Here is an 11,392-nt window from a genome sequence, read left to right as displayed (position 1 = left end):
AAAGTTGGTACTGGAGGTTTGACTGTGGGGTTAGGTAGAGAGGCAGAAGAGGGTAAGAGGGGAAGGCAGAGGACTGAAGAAAACGAGGAAGAAGTAATGATGGAAAGAATCCATATGGCCTTGAGAAATACATGTAGCAACGTGTTTTCTGGTTGGGGAATACATTATGATAGCGTTAGATCTGCCCAATACACATTTATAGATAGTAATTATAATAACCAGATTGTGTGTTTTCTTTATGGGTTCATTGGGTTCAGAAATTCCAACAAGCTTTCCTCAACAGTATTTCTGGATTAAATTTTCTGTTAATAGAGATCTCCCATTGTAGGGTCTCTAACCATTGCTCCAAAGTCCAGTAGACAAACTTGTTTCTTCTTTGGTCATGTTTGTTGTAATTTCTATGGATATCTGTGTCTTCAGTGGCCCAGGCCCAGTTTTCCCTTTTCTCGAGGTCTTCAATGATGTCACTCAGAGGAATTTCAGGTTTCTCAACTCGTTCCATCTAGTTGACTGCAGCTTCACAATGTCCTTATTTTTCACAGCTGCATAGTATACCATTTCAAATATTTCCTGATAATAGTGAACCGTAGCGAGCAGGTTAAAATTTCCCAAGAAAACATTAAACATTCAGTCTCTAAATCTAGATCTCCTCATCCAATGATGCTTGGGCTGATTGAATGGCGTGGCATGAGCAGTTTGTTCTTACAGACACCAAATCCATTTCCTTCTCCAGTAATGGCTGCCATCCCTCTGTCAGAGATTTTTACCCTGGTTATTTTCGGTGACTTATGTGATTTAGAAATTGTGACACCATCTGCATGTTAGAAAGCTAGAGATGTTTCAGGTTGACCCTGCCTCCACAGCCAATGAGGTAACATGTGCTCATTGGGCAACCATGTCACACCCAAATAGCAAGATGTCGTCTTTGACTCCACACATGACTGCAAGATTGCCTCTTGTCCTGCATGCACCTTGGCAACCATGTCACACCTGACAGTGAGATAGCAACTTTGTATCTTCACCCAAAAGTAAGATGGCCTCTTTGAATCTCTTAATCCTACCTGTCCGTGAGCATGGGAGGTCTTTTTGTCTTCTGCTACCTTCCTCAGTTTCTCTCTTCAGAGACTTGGAGTTCACACCAGACATGTTTCTGATGTGCTAGGTTAGAGTTATTTTATATTTCATATATATATATATATATATATATATATATATATATATATGCCCATTATGAATGGCATTGCTTCCCTAATTTCTTCTCAGCCTCTCTGTCATTTGCATGACAGATTATTTTCATTTAATATTTCATCCGTCCACTCGGCTGAAGGTGTTTTTCATATGTAGGTCATTTCTGGTAAATCTTTGGGATCACATATGTTCACTATTATATGATGTGTAAATGGTGATACACTGAGTTCTGATTTTCCAATATCATCCCCTCTACTTCCTTTGGTTGTCTTATTGCTCTAGCTGGGAATTTAAGGACTTTACTGAAAGGATGCTGCGAAATGAGCATTCTGTTCTCATTCTCCAATTTAGTCGAATTGCCTTTTCCCCCCCATATTTGGTATTAACTGTTGGACTGCTTTATTTCATTTTATGTAATATTTTTTTATTTATTTTAGTATTTTATTGCATTATGTATGTGCCTGTCATCCCTGGTCTCCCTGAGACCATAAATAGCAAAGGACGATTTATTCTGTCAAAGGCTTTTTCAGCATCTAAAGAGATAGTCTTGCATTTTTTTCTTTGTTTCTTCAATTCTGCTCCTTCACACCATTGTGTAATAGTGCATATTAAAAATTCATATTAAATATATTAATAATTAATATATTAATTTTGATATATTAATGTACTATTTCATTTAATTTATTATATCACTATTTATTAATTTAATATCGTATCATAATATATCAATATTAATTATATTTACCATATTAATATAATTTAATGTATAATACAAAATGTTAATATTAATATAATATATTAATATTAGTTATATATTATAATATTAGGATATAACAATTTAATATGTTACTATATATATATATATATAAATATATATATATATTTCATGATATGCAACTACCAAAAAGTAAAATCAAAGGAGAGCTCCCACGTTAATGTAAAGTGCTGAGGGCAGAATTTTTTTTTCAGTTCAGTTTGTTAATATGGTGGATCACTTTGATAAGTTTTCATCGATTGATCTACTCCTGCATCCTCAGGTGCAAGCCTACTAAATGGCGCTGGATGGCGGATTGAAATGTCCTTGGATTTTGTTTTCAAGCATTTTACCTAGTCTTTTTTCCACCAATGTTCGTCAGGGAAATTCGTCTGAAATTCTTTCTTTGTTGAGTTATTTGTGATTTTGGTGTCAGGGCGACAATGCTGTCATGGAATCAGTTTGGCTACTTTCCTTCTGTTTCTGTGTTTAGGCGTAGGTTGAGATATCTTTGAAAATCTGGTAGAAGTCTGCGCTCAATCAATCTGGTCCTGGCAATTTTACAGTGGGCAAACTTTTAATTACTGTTTAAAGGTTAAATTACTCTTTAAGTGTTGTAGAGCTATTCACATAGTTTATCTGACCTCAGTTTACCTGTGGTCAGTGTTATCCTTCGATACAATCATCCATTTAATTCAGAGATTCTAATTTTGCAGACAGCAGGTTTTTGACACCTAATGATTCTGTGACTTTCATCAGTGTCCATCTATGCGGCTCCCTATTCATTTCTGATTTTGTTATTTGGATGCTGTCTTACCTCCTATTACATTATTTGTTTAGGGCTTTGTGTGTCTGCTTGATTTTCCCAAGGAACTAGCTCTACTTTTTGTTAATTTTTGTATTCACTTTGTTTCTGATGGATCACTCTCACCCCGAGTCTGATCATTTCTTTCTGTCCCCTCCTTTAATATGTATTTGCTTCTTTTTATTTTAGAGATTTAGGGTATGCTGGGAAGTTGCTAGTGTGAGGTCACTCTGATTTCTTTATGAAAGCTCCCTGTGCTGCATATGCATGTTCCCCTTAACACTGCTTTCGTTATGTCCCTTAAGTTTGGGGAAGCTGTGCCTTCATTTTCATTAAATTCTAAGAACGCTTTTTCTTTTTCTTGTCTTCTCTGAACTTGTGGTTCTTCAGTTTGGAGCTATTGAATTTCAATGAGTTTATATACTTTTTCTTATTGTTGAAGTCCAGTTTTAATCCCTGGTGATCTGAGAAGATCCAATGCTTAGCATAGTCTTTTTGTATCCGTTGTGGCTTGTTTAGAGTGGGAGAACAAGGTCAGTTTAGGATAAGGTTACATGAGGTACTGAAAAGAGAGTGTGTACTTTTGTGTTCATGTGAACTATTCTGTAGATATCAGTGTGGTCAATTTAATTGAACCCCGTGTTAGGGACATCATTTATTTTTTTTTTTGTTTCTGTTTCAATGGTCTGCCCTTAGTGAGAGTGGGACATTGATGGACCCCACTATTAATGTGTGAGCTTCAATGTGATATTTAAACTTCAGCAATATTTCCCTCACCAATATTACTGCTTTTGTCTTTGTCTTATAGACATCCAGAATCGAGATGCCATTTTGGTGGATATTTCCTCTGATGCATAATAAGTGTCCTTCCCAGTCTCTTTTCATTACTTTTGGTAGAAAGTCTGATTTGCTGGATGTTAGAATGGTTACACAATCTTGTTTCTTGTGTCCATTTGCTTGGAAAAACTTTTCCAACCCCTTGGTCTGAGGTTGTGTCTAGCTCGGTACCTGGATTGTGTTTCTTGGGTGCAACAGAAGGATCTTTCCTCTTTTTAAATCCATTGTGTTATCCTGTGTCCTTTTACTGTTGAGTAGAGGACATTAATGCTTAAAGTTATTAATGAGATGTTGCGGAAGCAGGGTTTTTTTGCTTGCATGTTTTTTGGTTTTGTGTTTTCGATTGGGATGTTTGAGAAGGTATGTGAGTATTACTTCTCTTCAGTGGGGTGCATGTTTTTTTTGTTTGTATTTTTTGTTTTTGTTTTCTGGGGAGCTGTTGGAGTATGCATGTAAATGTGAGATACTTTCTGTACTTTATGCTGTGTAATTATTAATTTCTAGTGGGAGGCAGGGATGGTTCAATTTCTGAAAATCCATCAATATAATTCACTATAAAATGAAACTGAAAGAGAAAAATCACATGATAATCTCATTATATGCTGAAAAAGCTTGCAAAAATATTCCAACACCCATTCATGTTAAAAGCATGAGACCAATCAGGGATACGATTCCTATGCAGAAACATAATAGAGGCAATGGACAGCAGGCCGGTACCCAACATCAATCTAAAGGGAAAGAAACGTAAAGCAATTCCATTAAATCAAGGACAATGTAAGGCTGCCCACTCTCCCTATTCCTTATAGTATTTGAAATTCTATCCAGGGTAAAAGCATAGTTCAATATTGATTCTGACATGGAGTATGGCCAAGGCCTGTGAAGGAGGAATGGCACACAGCTTTAGAACTCCTGGGGTATGGCCCACTCTTCAGCACAGTCTCCTTGGACCTTGGTGAGTCATGAACCCCACGAGAACTTCCCACAGAGTGTCATTCAGTTATTGCAATCATTCTCTCTTAATCTAAGAAGTGCATGAAAATCCTCATGGAGCTTCCCACCACTCAGAGGGCAGTGCCATTGGCATTTGCAATAACCGTGGTCCAGGTCTTTTAGCAATTGCCCCTGGGGTAGATCAGTGCTTCTATCGTTGACCAAGGAAATGTAGAATTGTCACAACCCGTAAAAAGGACCACAACCCTTAAAAAGCATTTGGAAAAATAAAATTGATTGTGAAGCTGGCTAAGATCTTTTCCCTACTGACTCTGTTATAAAAAACAATGTATGAAACAATTGGTAGTTCAGAAAGGCTGGGACCTTTTAAGGTCAGGGATCAAGAACAATGGCAGCACAGACTAATGGTGTGACAGTCACAAAGGCTGGAATGTTGATGACTGATTTCTGAACCAGTTTTACCCTCTGCTTCCTGATAGGATTTAATAATGATTCCCAATTACAGATGTGCATTCTGATCATTTGAAGCAGATGACATTTTTATACAGATGTTTATATTTCTGTTTTTTTTAAAGATTCTTATAAGAGTATTTTTGAAGATAAATAATACAATACTTAACCATTTCTCTGTAAATTCAAATTGCTTACTTATGAAGTTATGTTGGCCTTGGGAATAATTTGTTTTCTTTAGGTGACTATGTAATATTTGTTCTAATACTGTATTGGGTATCACTTTTTCAACACTATGCAAGAGAAGAAAACTAAAACATGATCACACTTTTTGTAATACAATATTCAATAAATTAATGGTCTATAGGGAAAATACTGCCCATTGGGAAACAGAGGAAACCTAGAAAATTTAACTGTATGTCACTCAAATGAACCTGGGAATAAAAATGTTATGTAGAAGATTCTCATATACTTTATGTTCCTAAGTGATTTCTACCCATGTCAAGTCCCTGACTAAATATCTTCATTCAGAGCATGTAACCACTAATGAAGCCAAGAGAATTCTCTAGATTTAGAGAGATGTAGTATGTAATGGTTTTGACTGTTTCACAAGAGACTCTTCTGGAAAAGGCACTCTTGAACCTGGTCAATGTAAGGAAATATGTTCAGCATGTAGGCCATAGCAAGTCTCAGTGACATCATCATTAGGCCCTCCATTAAAAATCTCTTGTATCCTGGAGAGCCCGAGTTTCTTCTGTGATGTCACAAGTGTTGTGACATCATCTGCCTCTTAGATATTCCATCAGTACCTCTAGAGTTTACTAATTGATCTGTAATTCAGAATAAACAGCCATTTGGGAGAGAAAAAAAGAAGATGAAGAGATCAGAGATGGGGAGAAGGAACCTGGCCTTCTGTCTTGGTATAAAAAAGAAGAAATATGTGGTCCATGGTAAAGCTATGTGAGACCTTAGTAGGGGTTGAGTGGGTTCTCTTGAGAGACAGCCTTGACCTGAGCCTTCCACATATGGGAATCAGGAGCTGGGAAACTCTCAGAAGCATCTGGAGTTTCCTGAATATTATGGTTCCTTGAAGTCAGAGAGTTTCTATCATTAATTACTTTATTTCAAAAGTCAAGTGTTGGGAAGGGCACAGTTTTCTTTCTGAGAGCTCATGGCTATTATTCTTTTTGACAAGAAGAAAAAGGACCTAAGGAAGAAGGGAAAAACAAGTATTTTGTCCCTAGCTCAAAGTAAACTCCTCCATACTATTTTATCTATTGTTTAGTTTGTGTCTGACACTGATATCGGGAAAGAGAAGTGTTTGTAGTTGAGACTTCACCATCTCAGTCTTTCCAATATTATTTCTCTCACTACCATTCCCTGACAGTGACCCATTAGATTTCTGTGTCAAGAGCTGTGTTTAGCTGTCAGTTTTCTTTTCTTTTATATCTTATTTTTTTAATTTTTACAAATTTATTTGTCTTTTTAAATGTTTATTTCTCTATTTACAATTATAATATTATTCCCTTTAAGAGTTTCCTCCCATAAGATCCCTAACCGGTCCTTCTCCACTTCTTCTATAACCCCCCTCCCCCTTACTGTCCCTTCAAATTCTCTTTAACTGTGAATCAAAGCAAGGGAAGACCAAGGGCTTCTTCTTCCACTGGTGCCGAACAAGGCCATTCTCTGCAGTTGGAGACATAGGTCTGTTCACGTACAGTCTTTCAATATTAGTCTCGTACCAGAAAACTTTGTTTCATTAGCATTGTTGTTCTTATGGGGTTGAAGGTTCCTTCAGCTCATGTTAGCCTTTCTCAAATTCTACCAAAATGAGGTCCATTTTCAGTTCACTGGTTTGCCACTAGCATTCACTTCTTTATTTGACATGCTGTAGTTGTGTCTCTCAAAACATATCTATATCCGTTTTCTGGCAGAATGCACTTCTTAGCTTCATAAATCTTATCTATTACTGGTGACTGATACACACACACACACACACACACACACACACACACACATTTGGTGCCTCCTACAACTATTTGGTTAGGTGGAATGTTAACATGGATTCTGCACAACTAGGTCAAGAATGTACCATTTACAAATGACAATGTTATGTAGACTCTCTCCTGTACTTGAAGTTGAGGTTTCACTGTTCCTCTAGCTTTCTTCACCCTGCCATCTTCCTGTTTCTTATATTGGCCTTAAGAAAGAATCATGGTAAAATATCTAAAACCTTCAAGTCTGGCAATCAGAATACAGGAAGGTAGATTTTGTAGTACAGATATCAAATGTGACTAGAGAACTGAATTGTATAGTCCATGTGGTCCTTTGCTTTATTGATGTCTGGTAATATTAGGATCAAATAAGGATTTGGGAGTTGATCATTTGACGTATGTACACAACATTTCCACTGTTTAGTCACTCTATAGCTGGGCCAAGTTTGTTGTCGAATTCATTGCAAAAAAAAATGGAATTGTAAAAATGAAATTGTTGAGTACACATGCAGGAATATATATAATGTCTCCTGTCAATTAATGTACAATCAGTAAATGTAAAACAATATTCACTCGATTAAAGTTCTGTGGGGAAAATACTGGCATATGGAAAACTGACGAAACCTAGGGAATTGAACTATATGTCACAAGATTGGACCTGGGGAAATAATTAATCTCCAGAAGAATCTCCTTCACTCCTTGTTCCTAGATATTTTCTACCCATGCCAAGCCCCTAAGAAACTATCTCTATTCAGAGCATGTGTACCCACTAATGAAGCAGAGAGAAGTCTCTAGTTTTAGAGAGATGAATATGTAAAGTTTTCTACTGTGTCACAGGAGACACTCTTGGAAATTGCACCTCCAGATCTGGTCAATGTAAAAAAATCGTTTAACAGGTAGGCTATGGCAATTCTCAGTTACATCATCATTAGGCCCTCCGTGTAAAAACTCTTGTATCCTGGAGAGCCCTAACTTCTTCTGTGATGTCACAAGTGTTGTGCTGACAGCAACAGACTCTTGGATATTCCTTCAGTACCTCCAGGGTTTCATAATTGGCCTTCAATTCAGAATAAAGAGCCAATTGGGAGTGTATTTGTATAAAAAAATAAAAAAAAAATACTTGGTCCAGTGGAAAGCTCAGTGAGCCCTGTTTAGGGGTTGACTTGGTTTGCTGAAGAGATAGCCTTTACCTTAATCTTAACATAAGGGAATCAGGAACTGAGGGCTTCCCAGAAGCATCTGGACATCCCTGCTTGTTATGTTTCCTTGATGTCAGAGAGTTATATCATTCATTTCTTTATTCCAAAATCCAGGTGTTGGAAAGGGCCCAGTTGTTCTGTGAGAGCTCATGGCTTTTAGTTTTTCCCAGAAGAGAAATGTCCTAAGGAAGAAGGGAAAGACAAGTATTGTGTCCTCAGCTCAGAGTACAGTCCTCCTTGCTTTGGATTCCTATAGTGAAGTTTGGGTCTGACACTGATAACTGGGAGAGAGAAGTGCTTCTATTTGAGATTTCATCATCTCAGTCTATCCACTAGTATTACTCTGCTTACCATTCCCTGACAGTTACCATTTAGATTTCTGAGTCAATAGGTATGATTAGCTGGCAGTTAACTTTTCTTTTTTTCTGTCATATTTTTTATTTTTTAAGCAATTTTTATTACTTTTCCTAATTGGATATTTTTATATTTACATTTCAAATGTTATTTTTTATCCCAGGTTCCTGTCCATGAGATCCCTAAACAGTCCCACTAACCTTCTTCTATAACCCCCCTTACTGTACCTTGACATTCCCTTGAATTGGGAGGCAAACCTAGGGAGGAGCAAGGGCTTCTCCTTCCATTGGGAAGGAGACAAGACCATACTCTGCTACCTATGCAGTTGGAGCCATAGGTCTGTCTATGCCCAGTCTTTGAATATTGGTTTAGTACCAGAAATCTCTACTTAGTTGAATTGTTGTTCTTATGGGGTTGAAAGTCCATTCAGTTGTAATCCTTTCTTATCATCTTAAAAAAAGAGGTCCATTTTCAGTTCTTTGGTTTGCCACTAACATTCACTTCTGTATTTGACATGCTCTAGCTGGTTCTCTCATGAATGATCTATATCCAGTTCCTGGCAGTATGATCTTCTTAGCTTCAATCATCGTATCTAGTTTTGGTGCCTGGTATATCTATATATCTATATCTATCTATATCTATCTATCTCTATCTTTATCTCTATCTCTATCTCTATCTATCTCTATCTCTATATCTAAATCTATATCATCTATATCTATACATATGTATATATATCATCTATATCTATAACTATATCTATATCATCTATATCTATATCTATACCTATTTCCATATATATCTATACCTATATCTATATCTATATCTATATCTATCTATCTATCATATATATACTTTATATATACTTTTATACTTATATATACTTTTGGTGGCTCCTACAACTACGATTTTTGATGGAATAGTTACATGGATTGTGCCTAACTAGGTCAAGAATATATGATCCACAAATGACAATGCCAAATAGACTCCCTCCTGTTCTCATAACCTACTGAAGTTGAGGTTTCACTGGACCTCAAGCCATTCCTCTTGCTGCCCATCACCCAGAAAATAATGTTTGGCCTGAAGAAAGAATCATGGTAAAACATCCAAAATTCTCAAGTCTTTCCCTGGACAAACAGGAAGGTTGATATTAGAGAAAGGATATATAATAGAACTACAGAACCAAATTCTATAGTCCATGCTGTCCTTTGCTTAACTGATGTCTGGTAATTTATAGATAAAATAAGGATTTGGGAGTTGATCATTTGAAGTAGGTACACTATATTTCCACTCTTATATTCACTCTACAAGTGGGCCCCATTTGTTGACAAATTCATTGCAAAAATGGAATTGGAAAAATGAAATTTTTGAATACACATGCAGGAACATAAATGATGCCCATGGTCCATGAATTTCCAGTCAGAAAATGTAGCACAATATTCACTCAATTAAAGGTATGTAGGGAAAATAGTGGCAACGAGGAAACAGATTAAACCTAGGGAATTGAAATTTATGTCAGAAGGTTGGAAATTGGAGTAAATTAAATCTTGAGTAGAATCTCCTTCCTTCCTTGTTCCTAGATCTTTTCTACCCATGACAAACCCCTGAATAACTTTCTTCATTCAGAGCATGTGATCACTAATGAAGAAGAGAGAAGTCTCCAGCTTTAGAGAATGTAGCATGTAAAGATTTCTACTGTGTCACAGGAAACACTCCTGGAGAGGGCACCTCCAAATCTGGTCAATGTAAGGAAAGCTGTTCAGCAGATAGGCCATGGCACTTCTCAGTGACATCATCATTAGGCCCTCCATGAAAAATCTCTTGCTTCCTGGAGAACACCTGCTTCCTCTGTGACATCACAAGGTTTATCTTGACAGAAACTACCTCCCAGATATTCCTCCTATATATCTATGGTTTACTATTTGGCCTCTAATTCGGAGTAAAGAGCCATTTGGAATGGAGAACAGATAGGATGAAGAGATCAGAGATGGGGAGAAGGAATCTGGCCTTCTGTCTTGATATAAAATAAAAGAAGAAATATGTGGTTCTTGGGAAAATACCCTGGGAAGATGACTCTAGTTATGTTGTTCTCTAGGTGCACCGAGCTCTTGGAGAAGTTGCTGAACATCCTAAAGACTTTTGGGCAGATGGTAAAGTTTCTAGATACCCCTTTTTAGATTTCAATTGTCCTGAGGATTGTATGGCTGGTGGTCAATGTTTTCCAGGAAGAGTGCTAGAGCCAGATTGATTTTTAGATGCATGGGCTAATGGCATAAGGTCCAAATGATTTTTTTTTGATGTGGATATTCCTTCAGACCTTTGGAAATATAAAAGGATTTTGTATTTTTGAAGTCTAATTTGCACAATAACAAATCACTGTGAGCATCTTTGGACGACATGAGATGTCCAGCATTCCCTTGAAAGGATTGGTAACTTTCCACATTTCCTTCATCATTTTTTGAAAATTCCATGGCCCTTTGGACAGATGGAGAATGTGTGGGACTCACCTGAGGAGTAGTTGTAGCTTTTGGTGTCTCTTTTGCAGAAGAAGATAGCACAAGATTTCTTTTGGCAGAAGGGGGAAGGTTGAAACTGTCTTCCTTAGAGGAGAAATTTTTCAAGACTCCATCAGAAGGAACAAACCTTAAACCACTGTTTCTAGAAACTGGATGCCTGTCGTCCATTTTGGTAGAGGGAGAATGTCGAGTATTTCTGCCCAGAGTGGACATGTGAAAGAAATCTATTTGGGTAGATGGGGATAGTTGTAAAGCATGCTGTTCAGATGCAGTAGATCCTAAGACATCCTTCTCAGATGAGGAAGGTCTTAATGTACCTTGTACATGTTTAGAAATCCTGACTGACA

General features: G+C 37.1%; 1 long non-coding RNA gene across 2 annotated transcripts in view; it reads left to right on the top strand.

The window, feature by feature from the left end:
* Positions 1–5,414: 5,414 nt before the first annotated feature.
* The window catches only part of LOC134484716 (uncharacterized), a 31,616-nt gene continuing 25,638 nt past the window's right edge, over positions 5,415–11,392 (top strand). The window contains exons 1-2 of one of the 2 annotated variants that reach the window (XR_010062410.1): positions 5,415–5,905; positions 10,625–10,679. This is a non-coding gene — a long non-coding RNA (uncharacterized LOC134484716). Of the gene's footprint in view, positions 5,936–10,624; positions 10,680–11,392 lie in introns of both variants that reach the window. The other variant, XR_010062409.1, reaches the window with a different exon arrangement.

Source organism: Rattus norvegicus (genome assembly GCF_036323735.1).
Source record: "Rattus norvegicus strain BN/NHsdMcwi chromosome Y unlocalized genomic scaffold, GRCr8 chrY_unlocalized_35, whole genome shotgun sequence".
NCBI lineage: Eukaryota > Metazoa > Chordata > Mammalia > Rodentia > Muridae > Rattus > Rattus norvegicus.
Note: the sequence above shows the minus strand (reverse complement) of the source record. Positions and strands in the feature narration are given on the sequence as shown.